The following is a 16,306-nucleotide window of genomic DNA, read 5'->3' as shown; positions in this document are numbered from 1 at the left end:
GTAAAGATACCGGTAAGCCACGAGCCATGTGGCAACTTATAGATGAATAGAATGGGTTAATTTAAGATAGATAGAAGAACTAGATAGGAAGAAGCCTGCCATGGCCATACAGTTTGTAAGCAGTACAAGTCTCTGTGTGTTTACTTGGTTGGGTCTGAGCGGCTGTGGGACTGGTGAGTGAGAGAGATTTGTCCTGACCGTGGGCCAGGCAGGACCAGAAAAACTCTAGCTACAATGGCTTCCAAGTAGAAAACAGTGATTTCCTTTTCTTTGGATGGAATAAAATGCCCCTTCCCTCCCAGTGTAGACTTAGATTTCAGTGCCACGGCCTGACTTGATTGCACAAAGACTCCCACAATCTTTACACCCTGAGAGCTCTCTGTCCCCAGTTTGCAAGATGGGAGGTTTTGGTTTCCATGTGGGTCTCTGAGGATTAGAAGGCTTGCTCTGGAGTTCTCCTTCCTCTGCTTCCTCAGTTTCTTGTCTTCTGTATTTCCAGAGCTTCCCAAGTTGGAATCTCTCAAGAGTAGTGTTTCTCCAACTTCTTGACCATCGTCCCACTATAAGAAATGCACTTGATGGCCAGGCGGTGGTGGCACACACCTTTAATCCCAGCACTTGGGAGGCAGAGCCAGGTGGATCTCTGTGAGTTCGAGGCCAGTCTGGTTTACAGAGCAAGATCTAGGACAGGCACCAAAACTACACAGAGAAACCCTGTCTTGAAAAACGAGAAAAAAAAGAAATGTACTTGACTGGACTAAGACTGTAGCTCAATTAATGACTGCTTGTGTAGTGTACACAAAGTCCTGGGGTTGATTCCCCAGCGCCCCAAAAACCAAGTGTGGTGGCACACACCTGTAATCTCAGCACTTGTAGGTGGAGGCGGAAGATCAGAAATTCAGAGTCATCCTCAGCTACATAGTGAGTTCAAGGCCAGCCTGGGCTATATAAGACAGCCTCAAAAAAAAAAAAAAAAAAAAAAAAAAGTACCCTCATATGATCAACTTCACAAACCGAGATACCCATTATTTTAAAATACATGTGTAATGTAGATGATCCCTTTATTGTACAAACTGGGAAAATAATTGCTAAAGATATAAGTACACTGGAGCAATGGGGAGAAATGGACTCTACTGGGAAAATTGGAGCATATGTCTCCAAACCACTTAACCACATTTATTTTGATACATTCTGTTATCAAGTATACTAGATAATTTAAAAAAATGCTTTCGGGGACCTGTTAAACTGTTTTCCGTAGCTCACTAATGATTCTCCGCCAAAGCACTTCGATTCCCTCTAGAGACTAATTAGTTTGTTTCAATATTCCTGGGTCCAGGAGCGCTAAATGTTACTAACATAATTATTTGCATATACAAATATGGAGAACTCAGGCCCCAGGCCAGGAGGACTCCTAGTCGCCAAAGCTACTCTTACTCTGTCTCTGTTCATTCAACTACTAAGTCTTGGAACCCCTTCTTGCTGCCCAGTGCTGGCAATGGCCAGGGATTTGGTGGTTGTATTGTAGTGGGGTTCACACTTATGAAAGCCTGTCTTCACAGAACATGGGCATGAGGGGACGCTGTAGGGCGTTGACTCAGAGGCCGTAGAAACAGAGGGAAAGGAAGGCCAGGAAGATGGAGGAACTCAGAAGAGGAGTAGCAATTCCATTTGTCCCATTCTCCAGGAGGATGCTGATGTGTTCGGGGAGCGAGAGGGACCACCACAGAAATGCTATGCTGTTGGTACCTTCTCACAGGCTAGTATAATGTGGTCCTGGGTCTGTGCCAGCCGCTCTTCCTGAACTTATTTTAAACTTCCTGAACACACTGACAATAGCTGTAGTCTTTTTGCAGGGGATTGGTAGTCTTTCTTTCTTTTCTTTTCTTTTTTTAGAAAGGGTCTCAGAAGGCCAGGTCATCTCGTCTTCCAATTTGCTATGTGTCTTTGGTTGACCTTGATCTTCCTGTTTCTGCCTCCCAAGTGCTGGTATCATAGGCACACACCACCTCTACTACTCCTGGGCCTGCCGAGTTTTTGACATACAGTGGACATGGGCCAACTCTCTCATCTCCTTCGCACCCTGCTCACTCTGAGTCACCTTTCCCACAGCACTTTCACCTTCTATAAACGTCCTACATGGTTGACTTATCTGTGAAGTTTAGTATCTGTTTCCTCCTGCAAGAGAGCAAGCTCAGATGGAGAAGGCCTGTTTTAGCCACCGAGGTGTCTCCTAGCTCCTAAAGATGTAGCTAGTGCACACGTAGTAGAGTCCTGATAACTTTGCTTTGGAATGACTCCAAAAGTTTACGTGTGTCTGTGTGTGGGAATGTCCATGTGTGAGTGCAGGTACCTGCAGAGGCCAGACGAGGGTGTCAGGTCCCCTGGACTTGGTGTTACAGGCAGTCGTAAGCTGCCTGATACAGATGTTAGGAACTGAACTCTGAAACAGTAGTATGCACCCTTAAATGCAGAGCCATCCCTCCAGCCCCCAAGGAGCACACTATGTTCTGTGTATAGAACATAGTACAGTTATTATATTCTCAGACTTGAAGGAAGGCAAAGGCAGAAACCTGCGAGAGATCATTGTGATGACATCTGCTTCCTCCCTCAATCCAACAGCCCTTGATTCCTAGCTGTGGATCACTAGCTCTTTTGTTACAGAAAACTGAAACTGAAAAGTTAGAGAAAACTCTAACATTTGTTAGAGAAAACTGATAGTTAGCCCTGTCTTCCTGGAGCTGCCCTGCTAGGAGTGGAAGCAATATTTGCTGAGCTGTCTTTACTGCAAACTGGGATGATCGTTATGTGTGTGTGTGTGTGGGGGGGGGGGGGGGAGAGCGGTACAAGCATTGCGCCAGGAAGGCGAGAATTAACGTGTGGCTTGGCCAGGGAGCTCAGGGACCTTATCTTTGGGTAGAAGTTAGCTTGGTGAGAGGAGAGCCAGCAGAAGCATTCAGGCCAAGAAAACAAAACTGTAACAGTCAGGAGTAGGAGAAAGCCTGGTGTTCTGTGTGTGAGTGTGGGGGAGCCAGACGAAGCGGGGAGGTGGCCCGGTAGAGGAGGGAAGGTGGGAAGACATGCCAAAGAGGGTGACTCTTCAACCCAGGAGCGAAGGGGAGCTACAGGAGCTGGCTGTGCAGAGGTGGCAGAAAAGGTCCGGCTGGAGGAGAGACAGTGGGCTGGGGAGGGCAAGGAGGTTGCAGGGAGGCAGGTTAGGAGGTGTGTCTAAGTCAGGGTTTCCATCGCTGTGAAGAGACACCTTGACCATGGCAACTCTAATAAAGGAAACTATTTCATTGGGGCTGACTTACAGGTCAGAGGTTTAGTCCATTGTCATCATGGCAGAAAGCACAGCAACATGCGGGCAGCCATGGTGCTGGAGAGGTAGCTGAGAGTTCTACATCTGGATCCATGGGCAGCAGGAAGAGTGTGGGACACTAGGCCTGGCTTGAGCTTCTGCAACCTCAAAGCCCACTCCCAGCAACACACCTTTTCCAACAAAGCCACATAATAGTGCCACTCGCTATGGGCTTATGGGGGCCATTTTCATCCAAACCACCACAGTGTGCTTTAGTGGACAAGGCAAGATGCAATGGAGTGAAGATGAGGGGGTGGGGGCAGATTAGAAAATGAGACAGAATTCAGAGTGATGGTGGCAACTCCAACAAATAGACGGTGGCATATAGACAGACAGACACACACACACACACAAGAGGATTTTTAATATTTCTATGAAGGAGAATGTAAAGCATTTTGTCGGGAGCAGAGGAAGCCCCCAGTGAATGAAGTCCTGGGTGAGTGCATATCGTTGACATGAGCAGTTCCAATGTGAGGACCCCAAGGCCTCCAACCTGAGGGAAATTGGCAAAGCTGTTTCCCATATGGGTCAGGATCAAAGCCTTTCTCTGTCCAAACACAAGTGGTTATGGTTATTGATCAGTGGGCACAGAACTAGTAACTGCAGCTTCCTCCTCCCGAATATTTACATCCTGAGACTTCTCACCTCAGAGACCTCCTGCTCCATCTAACCTAGCCACCCCTAGTTATACCTAATTAACACAGGAGGCTCTGGGTTCTGTTGGTAGTACTCCATCGGAGCACACACCCCACCCTGTGTGTCTGTCATCTCTTCATTCCTCTGCTGCCTCAGTCAGGTTTCCAAACCCAAGCAGGACTGGTTAAAGCAACTTTTGTTTGTGTCCTTTCTAGGAGCTGCTAACTTCTTTGGTGTTCTTAGTTTAGCTGGGTAGGATGTTGCCTTAGGGCCACCCTTCCCTTTATTCCAAAGCAGATCTGGCCATTTCTTAATCTCCTGTGGTGATATTGTGTTCCCCAAAATATTGTGCACCCTATCAAACTTATCTGGGGTCAGAGGACAGAACAGCCACTAGATATAGAGGCCAGAAAATAGTGGCACTCATGCCTTTAATCCCAGCATTCCAGAGGCAGAGATCCATCCGCATCTCTGTGAGTTTAAAGCCACACTGGAAACAGCCAGGTGTGGTAATAAGAGCCTTTAATCTCAGGAAGTGATGGCAGGAGGCAGAAAGGTATATAAGACGTGAGGACCAGGAACTAGAGCTAGTTAAGCTTTTAGGTTTTGAGCAGCATAATTCAGCTGAGATTCATTTGGATGAGGATACAGAGGCTTCCAGTCTGAGGAAACAGGATCAGCTGAGGAACTGATGAGGTGAGGAAGCTGTGGCTTGTTCTGCTTCTCTGATCTTCCAGTGTTCACCCCAATACTTGGCTCAGGTTTGATTTTATTAATAAGACCTGTTAATATACTTGCTACAATCTCCATATCTCTTTCTGCAACATTTAGTTTCCTGGTGGCCCTTTTCTCTTCAAACTGTACATTGTGTATTTCTCTCTGCCCCACTTGCCCTTTTTCATTGTAACCTGTAAAAGAGTGATTACTAATAACCATTCAACAGAGTCAATTAGCCTGCCTTGAAATCCCCTCCACCACAGAAATTAGACCATTATTTTTAATTTTAGTCAAGTTCTTAGAACAAGGGCAGGAAGCAGCTACTTTTTTTTTTTTTTTTTGCCAAAATTTTACAAGAATGGTCTCTAGTCTACTTGCTAATATTGTTCCCCTCTGAAACCTCTTGAGCTGGCCTCCATAGTACACACTGCTCTTAGCTCTGCTGTCTTTCATGCTCCTACTAGAATGGCCCATTAAGCTCTACTTACAGTGTTCAACTTCTTTTCTAGTCCATAGCTCCAAATCTTTCTACAATCCTGCAAAAACAAAGGAACAAAAACCATAAGGTCAGGTCTGTCACAGCAATAGCCCACTCCCTCGTAACAACTTCTGACTTAGTTACTTTTCTACTGCTGTGACAAAACACTGTGACCAGGGCAACTTATAGAAGGAAGGGTTGGTTTGGCTTGTGGTTCCAGAAGGATAAGAGACCATCATGGTTGGGAATCTGGTGTCAAGCAGCAAGCATGAAGCTGGAGCAGAAGCTGAGAACTCACATCTGGAACCACATCTGGAACCACAAGCAGGGCGCGAGAGAGTGAAGTGGGAATGGAGCATGGCTTTTGGAACCTCAACGCCTCTCCCAGTTACGTATTTCCTTCAGCAAAGCCACACTTCCTAAACCTACCCAATCAGTGCCACCATCTGGAGACCCAACATTCAATTGTTCGAGACCGTGGGGGACCTCTCATTCAGACCACCGCAATAGATAAGGATCCTAAGAAACTATCCCTTTATGTAGAAAAGTATACATCAAAGACATTCATTGTAACCATGACAAGAAAACCAGGAACTGCTTCAATAATCACTGAAATAATGACTAAAGAAGGGTATGGTTTAAAAGTTTTAGAAACATGTAGCAAAATACCACATAGTAAAAAAAAAAAAAAAAAAGACATTGCTCTCTGCTCACAGTATATGAGATAAAACATGGAAGTCGCATACTAGTGCATATAGCACAGCATGTTTTCTATTAAAGGTCTTACCAAAAAAAATGTGTTCTCCATAAATGGGCTAGAATATGCTTAGAAAATGAATACATGGATTTTATGAAACTTGGAATAATGATTATCTCTATAGAATGAAGCTTTGCTTGTCTTGACAACGAATCTTTCATATTTAGCATCCCGTTGCCCTTTGGGGGCCTGGGCTGTACGTACTCAGGTCTCTATATCCTCATCTCCTGTCCTCAGAAGGCCTCATTCACTGTTTGTTGAATGGTCAAAGTGTCCACACCCCTTTTATAAGATCTATACATAGCAGTCTTGAAGTACAAGAGACTAATTTTTCCTCCTTTAAGAAAATTAACATACATTAATTATACTTAATAATGGGTTTTCATTCTGACATTTTCAAACGTATCTGTCATGTTTTTGACCATGTTCACCTCCATTATCCTCTCATGCCTCCGTCTTATTTCTGCTGACTCTCTTTCTGTTCCCAAATCCCTCCCCTTCTACTCTAGTGTTTATATGTCTATAAACCAATGGTTTTAATTAGGGATACACACAGGGCCATGAGCAATTTACCAGTGGCCACATCACTGAAGAAACGAAGCAACTGAAGAAATGAAGGGACTGAATTTTAAAAGTCTCTACAAGTCGGTTTTGTTTTTGAACATAGAGCCTAAAATAAAATTTAGGAACAGAAAATTCCAGCATTTAGAAAGGGAAGGATTTAGGGCATACACGGAGGACTTGCTTTCAATCAAGAATCGGTGGAACACCCCCAGGCATAGGAGCACATGCTTGCCGTCCTAGACGTGGGATGCTGAGCAGGAAGACGGCGGATTCTAAGCCTTCCTGGGTTATGCAGTGAGACCTTGTTTTAACAAACAAATAAAAACAAAAATAAAGACTGAGTGCCAGTCTGGCAGCATTCACATGACAACCGAATCTGAGAAGTAGGAGCAGCGAGCAGCTGGTTTACAGACACAAGGTCAAAGACAGCACGCTGGTTCTCATCCATCACCTTCCCTCTCATCTCAAGGTCACTTGTGAATGATGTGCAAATGGATGGTGGTGTGTGTTTTTATTTTCTTGGTAACCCATGTTAGTGTTTGGTCCCTTCTTGATTAGTTTAATTGCCCTACGAAGCCCCCAAAGTCTGGAAGGTCAAAACAGAGAGAGAGAGAGAGAGAGAGAGAGAGAGAGAGAGAGAGAGAGAGAGAGAGAGAGAGAGAGAGAGCGCTTTTGTTTACAAAGGGAATGGATGCTTTATCTCTGTCTGTCTTTATGCTTTATGCTGCTGTCTGTTGTATATTGCAGCTGTGGACATTGAAACACATCCTGTATATTTGATATGATTTGGCTTCTGTTCAGCAGCTTACATTCAGAAAAAAAAAAGCATTTAGTTACATTTTTTTTGAGACAGGTTTCTCTGTGTAGCCCTGGCTGCCCTGGAACTCACTCTGTAGACCAGGCTGACGTCAGACTCAGAGATCCACCTGCCTCTGCCTCCCGAGGAGTTACTGCATTTGTGCTAGTCTATCTGGAAGTAAGTTTGCTCGCTGCAAAGTGTTTGTAACCACAAGCTATTGCTTGCCAGAGCTGGGTGACCTCAAAGTTCTGGAAGTGTTCATGTGCAATATTACTACCGACTTTAATGTGAAAATAAAGTCTGCTTACTCTCTTCCAATTTTCGATTGATTACTGAGTATGAAGATGTTACAAACACTTGAAAATTGAATTTGGCTATTGCTTTAATTCTGGCATTTAAACATCCAAATACTGTACAACTTGGAACTTCTATTTCTTTTCTTTTCTTTTTTTTTTTTAATGCCGAATGCTGTTTATTGAAGGAGGGAGGAGGTCTTAAATACAGGCTTACAGCACAATGGGAGAACCCCGGAGGGCAGAAGTTCACTACCGATGTTTTACAATCTTGCATCTAGGAACTTCTATTTCTTAAATACTTAATTTAATTTGATTATTGCTTGGTGTGTGTTTATGATATGTGTGGGTGTGGAACATCCCGTATGACGTGGTGCATGTGTGGAGGTCACAAAAACTCTTGGGCCTGACTTAGTTGTCTTCTTCCTCAGTGGGGCCTGGGGATTGAACTCAGGTCTTCAGACCTATGAGGTAAGTACTTTTACCCTCTGAGCCATCTCTCAGGCCTGGTTTCCAAGAGTTTCCCTCAAGAAAGTTCTGAGAGTTATACACGGAGACAAGCGTGTCAAGACATTCATTAAAATGCTGGCGTTGCCCTGGGCTTGGTGGCATGTGCCTGGAATCTCAACCCTCAGGAGACTTAAGCAGTCAGGAGGATTGTTCTGAGTTCGAGACTTCCTAGGCTACATGGAGAGACTCAGTCTCAAGAAATCACCCACAAAGAAGGAAATAACATAAATAGTGAATAGAATAAGTACAGTTTGATCTAGCCTTCATTTATTTGTTTTTTTTAAATTTATTTTTGCATGAACGTGGGTGTGTTTGCATGAATTTATGCGTACCACATGCGTGCCTGGCGCCTACAGAGGTCAGAAAGGGGAATTGGCTTCTCTGGAATTGGAGATAAAGATGGTTGTGAGCTACCATGTGGGTTCTGGGAATTGAACCCAGGTCATCTGTAAGAGCACTGAATGCTCTGAGTCTTCTCTCCAGCCCCACAGCCATTCTTTGAAAAATACCAGAGTCATAAAAATTACTATGTATTTTTCTTCTTCTTCTCCTTCTTCTCCTCCTTCTCCTTCTCCTTCTCCTTCTCCTTCTCCTTCTTCTTCTTCTTCTTCTTGTGTGTGTATGTATGTATGTACTTTTACCTTGCTACCGGGGATGGTGCCTAGGACCTCCTGCATGCTGGTCACATGCTCTACCACTGGGCTAAATCCTCTTGCATTCATTTTATAATTTTCGTTTAGCACAGCATATTGTGTATGCTTCCCTCGTGGCTGTGAGGGAAGGCTTTAACTTGGCTCGCAGTTGAAGATGGTACAGTCCATCATGACAGGGAGCAAGCTGCAGAGTTCATGATGGCGTGAGCATGGGGCCAGAAGGGCGTGAAGCAGAGAGCAGCGCGTGCTGGCGCTCTGTTTCTCCAGCCAATGGGATGCCACGGCTGATGTTCAGGTATTCCCTCCTCAGTAAACCGCTCTAGAGATGCCCTCACGGCTATGCCCAGAGGTGTGCCTCCTCAGTGATTCCAGATCCAATCAGGTTCTGGATGGTGCGTAACCATCACTGTAATTACTCGACTGGAAAAGTGGCAATTTGGGCCTCGCTCAGTGCTTTGTTCAGTAACAATATCCCTTGCTTCTTGGATGTTTTTATTTACCCAATTTGTTCTTATTGGTTAGTATAACTTGGTAGTCCAAGTTCAGCCTTCCCCAGCTCTAAGTTTTAACTTTTGTGCTTAGATTTTACATCTTCTATTTTTGTGATTTCTTCTCAATTTCAGTTCCTGAGACTGAGCCGCTGTAAGTCACAGACGGCGTGCTGGCGAGTGTTCGTTTTCAACACTGCGCGCTTCTGCAAGCTCTTGCAGGAGGTCGGAAGTCTTTTTGTTGTGTTTTCGCTTTCGACACAGGGTCTCGTGTAGCTCAGGCTGGCCTCTAACTCCAAACATAATCAAGGCTTGACTTGATCCTCCTGCCTCTACCTCCTAGATGATGGGGTTACAGGAGTGTGTAGCCATGCCTGTCTTGGGAGGTCAGGGACCCTCAGTCACTGCTCTGTTTTTATCCCGGAGGTGGCTGGAGTTACAGCTTACTGGTAGAATACTTGTCTGGCATGCATGTGGACCTGGGTTTGAGCCCCAGTACTGCAGAACAAGTGTGCAAACAAACCTCAGGAGGTACACAGATGCCCGTTACTTAGTAACTGTTGCTTTGGTGAGTGAATTCAGATACAATGTCTCTATCACTGTTGACTGTCATCATGTGTTTGATGTGCCCTCATCTACCTAGTTAAAAACTTGAAGCGCACCACGTTTATGAAGAGGGTCACATTGTCCATCCTCTCTTAATACTTACAGCCCCTACGGTCTGCTGCACTGTGCTTCCAAAGGAGATGTCCGTTCTCCAGGATGCTCAGTTTCCCTTCAGCAGACACGAGACCACTAACACTGGTAGCCAGGAGCCAGTCTGTGTGCTGTTGAAAGTTTCTAAGTCTTCAAGTCAGCCAGCTTTTACAGCTATAACCCAACAGCTTATTTTGGGGAAACGCTACACTTTTAAAGCAATATTTTCCAGAAGAACACTGACTTCTGGCCATGTGCTCCATAAGTCACAGAACAAATGGTGATAATGTATGCTAACCTTAAAATTGTGTGCCTCCTTTTATACAGCAAGAGCGATGTCACTTCTTTTATTTTATTTTTATTTATTTATTTTTTTTTTGGTTTTTCGAGACAGGGTTTCTCTGTGCAGCTTTGCGCCTTTTCCTGGAACTCACTTGGTAGCCCAGGCTGGCCTCGAACTCACAGAGATCCGCCTGGCTCTGCCTCCCGAGTGCTGGGATTAAAGGCTTGCGCCACCACCGCCCGGCGAGCGATGTCACTTCTGAGTTCCCTGTCAGTTAGGAGACGCGGAACCGCGATCTGTGCTCACTTACACTGCCCGTCCTTAGCTTTGCGGCTTCTTTGCTTGTCTTGCTCCTGGGTGGCTAGTGTATTGCCCACACTGGCAGCAATCCTCCTGCTTCTGCTACTCCTGCTGGGATGACAGGAACACACCACCACATCTGCCTTTAATCTCAGTTTCCTGAAGGAGCTACACCCCCCCCACCCCCCCCACCCCCGTTTTCCTTTGCCACCTTGCTCTTTCAGCTTCTTTAAAGTGGCACTCTGTTTTGTCAAAAGTGGCCTCAAATTCTTGTTGCTCTGCATAAAATAATTATCGTTAATGAGACCAACTTAAAAAAAAAAAATCGCTGACCTTCTCAGGAGCTTTGAAGGCCTGCACCTCACTGTACCACTGAACCTTCTTCTGGATCACCGGGTAGGAGCCTCTCAGGGAGCCACGTGTCTCATTTCAGAGAGCCTGGGACATAGGCACGTCTTGCCAGAGTCAGAGAAGGCCCAGAGAGTGCTGGGTTTGGGGTCTGCCAGGCCAGTCCTTGTTACATGTCTGCATGTCACTGGAGGGACCCTTGGTCCAGTCACTGTACCTTAGTATTTCTCCCCTTGGGTATAAAATTCCGAGCCATACTTATCTCTGGGCTTTTGTGAAGTAAGATGAGAGGAGAATGGCAGTATGTTCTACCCACGTTGCTGTTGTGTACATGTGTCTCTCACGGATGTGTAATGAAATAACAGCATCACAGATTTAAAAAAAAATTAACAATTTTTATTTATTCTTTTTTTTTTTTTTTTTTTTTTTCTTCAAGACAGGGTTTCTCTGTGTAGCTTTGCGCCTTCCTGGAACTCACTTGGTAGCCCAGGCTGGCCTCGAACTCACAGAGATCCGCCTGGCTCTGCCTCCTGAGTGCTGGGATTAAAGGCGTGTGCCACCACCGCCCGGCCTTATTCTTATTTTATGTGCATTAGTGTTTTGCCTGGATGAATGTCTGTGTAAGGGTGTTGAATCCCCAGGAACTGGAGTTACAGTTGTGAGCTGCCATGTGGGTGCTGGGAATCGAACCCAAATCCTCTGGAAGAGCAGCCAGTGCTCTTAACCGCTGAGCCATTATCTCTCCAGCCCCTAGATTTTAAATTTTTATTGTATTTTATTTCTTTAGTGTGTGTGTGTGTGTGTGTGTGTGTGTGTGTGTGTGTGTGTGTACAGCATGAGTGTGGAGGTCAAAAGACAATTTATAGAAGGCATCTCTCTCCTTCCATCATGTGGGGTACAGGGATTGAACTCAGGTCCTAGGAGTTTGAGGCAGAGACCTTACCGACCGAACCATCTTGCTGCCCTGCATCCTTGTTTCCACAGAATCTGGTTTATTGACCTAAGCTGTCTGTTCTGGAGCTCACTCTGTAGACCAGGCTGGCCTTGAACTCACAGAGATCTGTGGGCCTCTCCCTCCCAAGTGCTGGTGGGAATAAAGGCATGTGTCACCACCACACCCAGCAGAGAGGGCACTAAAGATAGCTGAGACAAGTCTTGTCAGTTTTTCTCAGAAGAGTTCTGCTGGTGGTTGTTCATCAACAAACCAATTTATTGGTCAGCTAGCCTGAACTAAGACCCTCTGTGTGCATCTTCCAACATTGAGGTTATCTTAGTTAGGATTACTATTGTGACCAAAAGTTGGGGAGGAAAGGGTTTATTTGGCTTACACTCCACATCATTTGTTTATCTTAATTAAGGTTTCCTCCTCTCAGATGACTTTAGCTTGTGTCAAGTTCACATAAAACTACCTGGCACAATTGACTCCTTGTTAATTTGACACACAAACACATCACTCACAGTTAAGCTGTAACCTTTCCTTTCCTGTTCATCCCCAAGATCACACATTAATCTCAATATCACAATATAAAACATTTTACAAACTTAAAAAGTCTCACAGTCTTTACAAATTCAAACACTGTAAATTCACTTTCTTCAAAAATCCATAGTCTCTTTTAAAAGCTAAAAATCTCTTTTAAAATTCAGTCTTTCAACTGCGGGCTCCTGTGGAATAAAAAAAATAAGTTAAATACCTCCTTACTTCAAGAGGGAAGTTTCAGGGTACAGTTACAATGAGATCAAAGCAAAACCAAATTCCAATAGTGTAAATCATTCAATGTCCAGTATCTGGGACTCACTCACAATCTTCTGGACTCCTTCAAGGGTTACTTCTCTGGCTCTGCCCTCTGCAACACACACAGCTTGTCTTCTAGGCTCTGGCTGGCTCCACTGCACAGCTGTTGCTGATTTTGGTGGTCATCCCAGGGTCCTGGTATCTCCAAAACGCTGGGTCTTCTGCTACAATTGAGCTGCACATTCACCAATAGCCTCTCCTGGGCTCTCTTCACGGTGCCAAGCCTCAACTTCTCTATGACCCTTTCAGTCCTGAGCCTTCAACTGCTACTCAGGCTGCACCTTCACCAGTGACCTCTCCTGGCTTCTCCCGGAGCCAAGCCTCAGCTGCTCTCCTTGGCCCCTTCATGCCTTCAAAACCAGTACCACCAGGGTGACTCTTACACTACCACACAGCTTCTGTGTGCTAACTCACAGGAGACACTTCCAGAAGATTTCACCTCAGTAATGCTGGTCTCGTCTTAATCATCACTAATTTCTCAGCTCCAGCTAGCCAGCATCAGCTGTCCCAGTAAAGCAAAGGTTTCACTTTAATGGTGCTGGTCTCTTGTTAATCACAGCTGACTCCGGACACGTTTGATCAGAACCACAGACTCTTAATTCAAATAGCAAATATGCAATGGTCCTAGTAGTCTTTAAGAAACTCTCAAACTTCCCCCTGAAATGTCACAAGCCAAGCTTTCATCACTTGTAGGTTTTGTTTTGTTTTAAAGTTTTTTTCAAGATAGAGCTTTTCTGTATAACAGCTCTGGCTGTTACAGAACTTGGTTTGTAGACCAGGCTGGCCTCGAACTCACAGAGATCTGCCTGCCTTTGCCTTTCAAGTGCTGAGATTAAAGGCTCACACCACCACACCCAGATCTCCATTTCTCTCAACACTCTTATCTTCCACGATCCCACAGAACAGCTCACCAAACCTTGAATACTCAATGGCTTTTCTTGCCCAGGTTTCCAAAGTCCTTCCTTAATCCTCCCAAAAACAACATGGTCAGGTTTGGCACATCGATACCCCGACTGTGGTACCCCGCTTGTGGTACCAATTTCTGTCTTAACTAGGGTTCCTACTGTGGTGATGAAACACCATGACCAAAAGCAAGTTGGGGAGGAAAGGGTGTGTTTGGCTCACACTTCTACATCACTTGTTCATCTTAATTGAGGTTCCTCTCAGCTATCTTGTGTCGGGTTGACATGAAACTACCTGGCACAGACAGGGTTGTCCACCTGAGGAACAAACACCAGAACAGAAAATTAGCAATGTTGGCTTTGTAGATCCAGACATGCCAGAGCCACACAGTGGTGGTGACTGAAGGGCTCTGTCTACCTTTAGATATGGCTTCCTTGGCTGTAACACACTAATATCTACAAGTCCCCCCCCTTGTGTGTGTGTGTGTGTGTGTGTGTGTGTGTGTGGGTGGGTGGGTGTGTGTGTGTAGGCCAGAGGTCAGTCTTTCATGTCATTTCTCAGAGACTTATCACTTAGGCCAGGACAGTTGGCCAGGAAGCACCAGGGAGCTGTCTCAGCCTCCCTCAAAGGGACTTGCAGATGCACACTACTGTGCCAGCTTTTGTCACGGATATGAAGGTGTGATTGTCAAAATGTGCTTACATGGCAAGCGCTTTCCAGGCCAAGTTATTTCCCCCAGCTCTGAACACTGGTGTTTTAAAATGGGAACCAAGCATTTAAAGTCTAGAGGTCAGGGGCTGGGGAGACGGGGTGAGAGTGACTGCTGGTCTTGAAGAGGACTGGGGTTTGGATCCTAGCACCCATTACAGGCGGCTCACACCGCCTGTAATTCCAGTTCCAGGGGATCCAATCTCTTCTTATGGCCTCTGAGGACTCTCTCTCTCTCTCTCTCTCTCTCTCTCTCTCTCTCTCTCTCTTTCTCTCTCTCTCTAAAATAAAAAAATATATATTTTTTAAATCTAGAGATTAGGATGTTGCCTTTTGAAAACAGGAAGAACTCTTCATAGCAGGCTAGGCTCTTTCACAGGGACAACTGGCTGGTGCAGTATCTCTGCAACCATTGAGACATGCCTTCTCTCATTATCGCGGAGAGAGCCCCATGTCCCTCCCCATGGTCTCCCGACCCATGAGGCACATAGGAACCGTCATCTAATGTCACATACAATAGGATGTATTGCTTGGACACTGTTCTAAACACCTTGGCGAACCATTCTTTTATCCACCCACCTACTCATCTGTCTCTCAAATGTAACCAAAAGAAAGCACGCTAGGACCAGTCTTCAAGGTCTCTGCCTCAAAGCTCTCTGGGTTTTACTTCTGACCACTCAGTTGTATCACCTGGTAGTGAGTTTATTTGGGATGGTGCGGGAGGAGGTAAGATGCCCCAAATCAAATGTCACCACAGTGAACGGTTGTTGTACCAGAGCCTCTTGTCCACGGCACCGTGTTTCGTTTAAGTAGAGAAGGGGCCACATCAAAAACAAAACAAAACAAGGTGATTTTTGTAGTTTAATGATCAGCCCTTGCAGCCAGGTTGAACCCCTGCATGAGGCCATCTCAGACCAGTGCAGATGGGGAGAGAGCAGAATGGTGTCGCTGGACCTGGGGCAGACCAGACAAGCAGGCTCGCTGCTGCAGAGGCTGCTTGCTGGGGCTCCGGGCTTGCCTCTGATACCAGGGGGAGGGAGACTAACCTGGGTATCGGGGTCAGGGAGGTGGCCACAAGGTGTCTTTTGACCAGTGTGGTGTGGAATGAAGGCATTCCTCCAGGAGTCCTGCTGTACTTCATTCATGGCTTTCACAATAGAAGAAAGTAGGTTTTGTAACCCCTGGTCTCCCTAAGGTGCTGGCCTGACTGTTTACTTCTGCCTCAGTCCCTGAGCCTGTGAGCATAATACTTCAGGCACTGTTCACGAGCAGAAACTTGAGACAGAGCTTATCTTGTAACGCTGGGGTTTGCATCACATGCAGGGCGTGGCGCTGTTTCAGAAGACAAGTTAAATAATTACGTGTTTACAGATTGAGCAAACAGCCTGTGCGGCCCAAGAGGGCTCAGGGCTCTGCTCCTTGAATGCCAAGTGAACTAACTTGTTCAGCTGGGTGTAGGGTGGGGGCGGGGGGGGGGGGGGGAGACTCAGAACTTGGAGGCATCAAATGGTTTCAATATGATATATATTGATATGATATGATATATATATATATGTACATGTATGCTTACATACATACAAACATTTGTAAATATATGTGTGGGCAGACATTGAACATCTATGTATCACCTTGTATTTAAGCATACCTATTGATAAATTAAGTATTTACGAAGTAGAGTAGGCAAGCTTAGAGATGTTCTGTGAGTCAACTGAGGTTAATTTAACAAGCCCAGGTTATTGACCCATCTGTGTACCATCTTTATATATATTAAATATACAACTTTATGGTTTTGGTGTTTCCTGCATGAACGGCAAATTGGCAGACGTTCTGCTACCGTCAGGGCCATCACAAGCTTCACTGTTTTTAAAATTGTTTAAATTTTAACTTGTTCGTTTGTGTATTGTGTGGTCTGTGTGAGTGTATGGCGTATGTGTGCGGGTAGCCAAGGGAGCCAGAAGCAGGGGTCAGTCGGATCTGGAGTCACACGAGTTGTGGGCCACCTGATGTGGGTGCTGGGGATGGA

Source organism: Peromyscus eremicus, chromosome 10, assembly GCF_949786415.1.
Source record: "Peromyscus eremicus chromosome 10, PerEre_H2_v1, whole genome shotgun sequence".
Taxonomy (NCBI): domain Eukaryota; kingdom Metazoa; phylum Chordata; class Mammalia; order Rodentia; family Cricetidae; genus Peromyscus; species Peromyscus eremicus.
Note: the sequence above shows the minus strand (reverse complement) of the source record.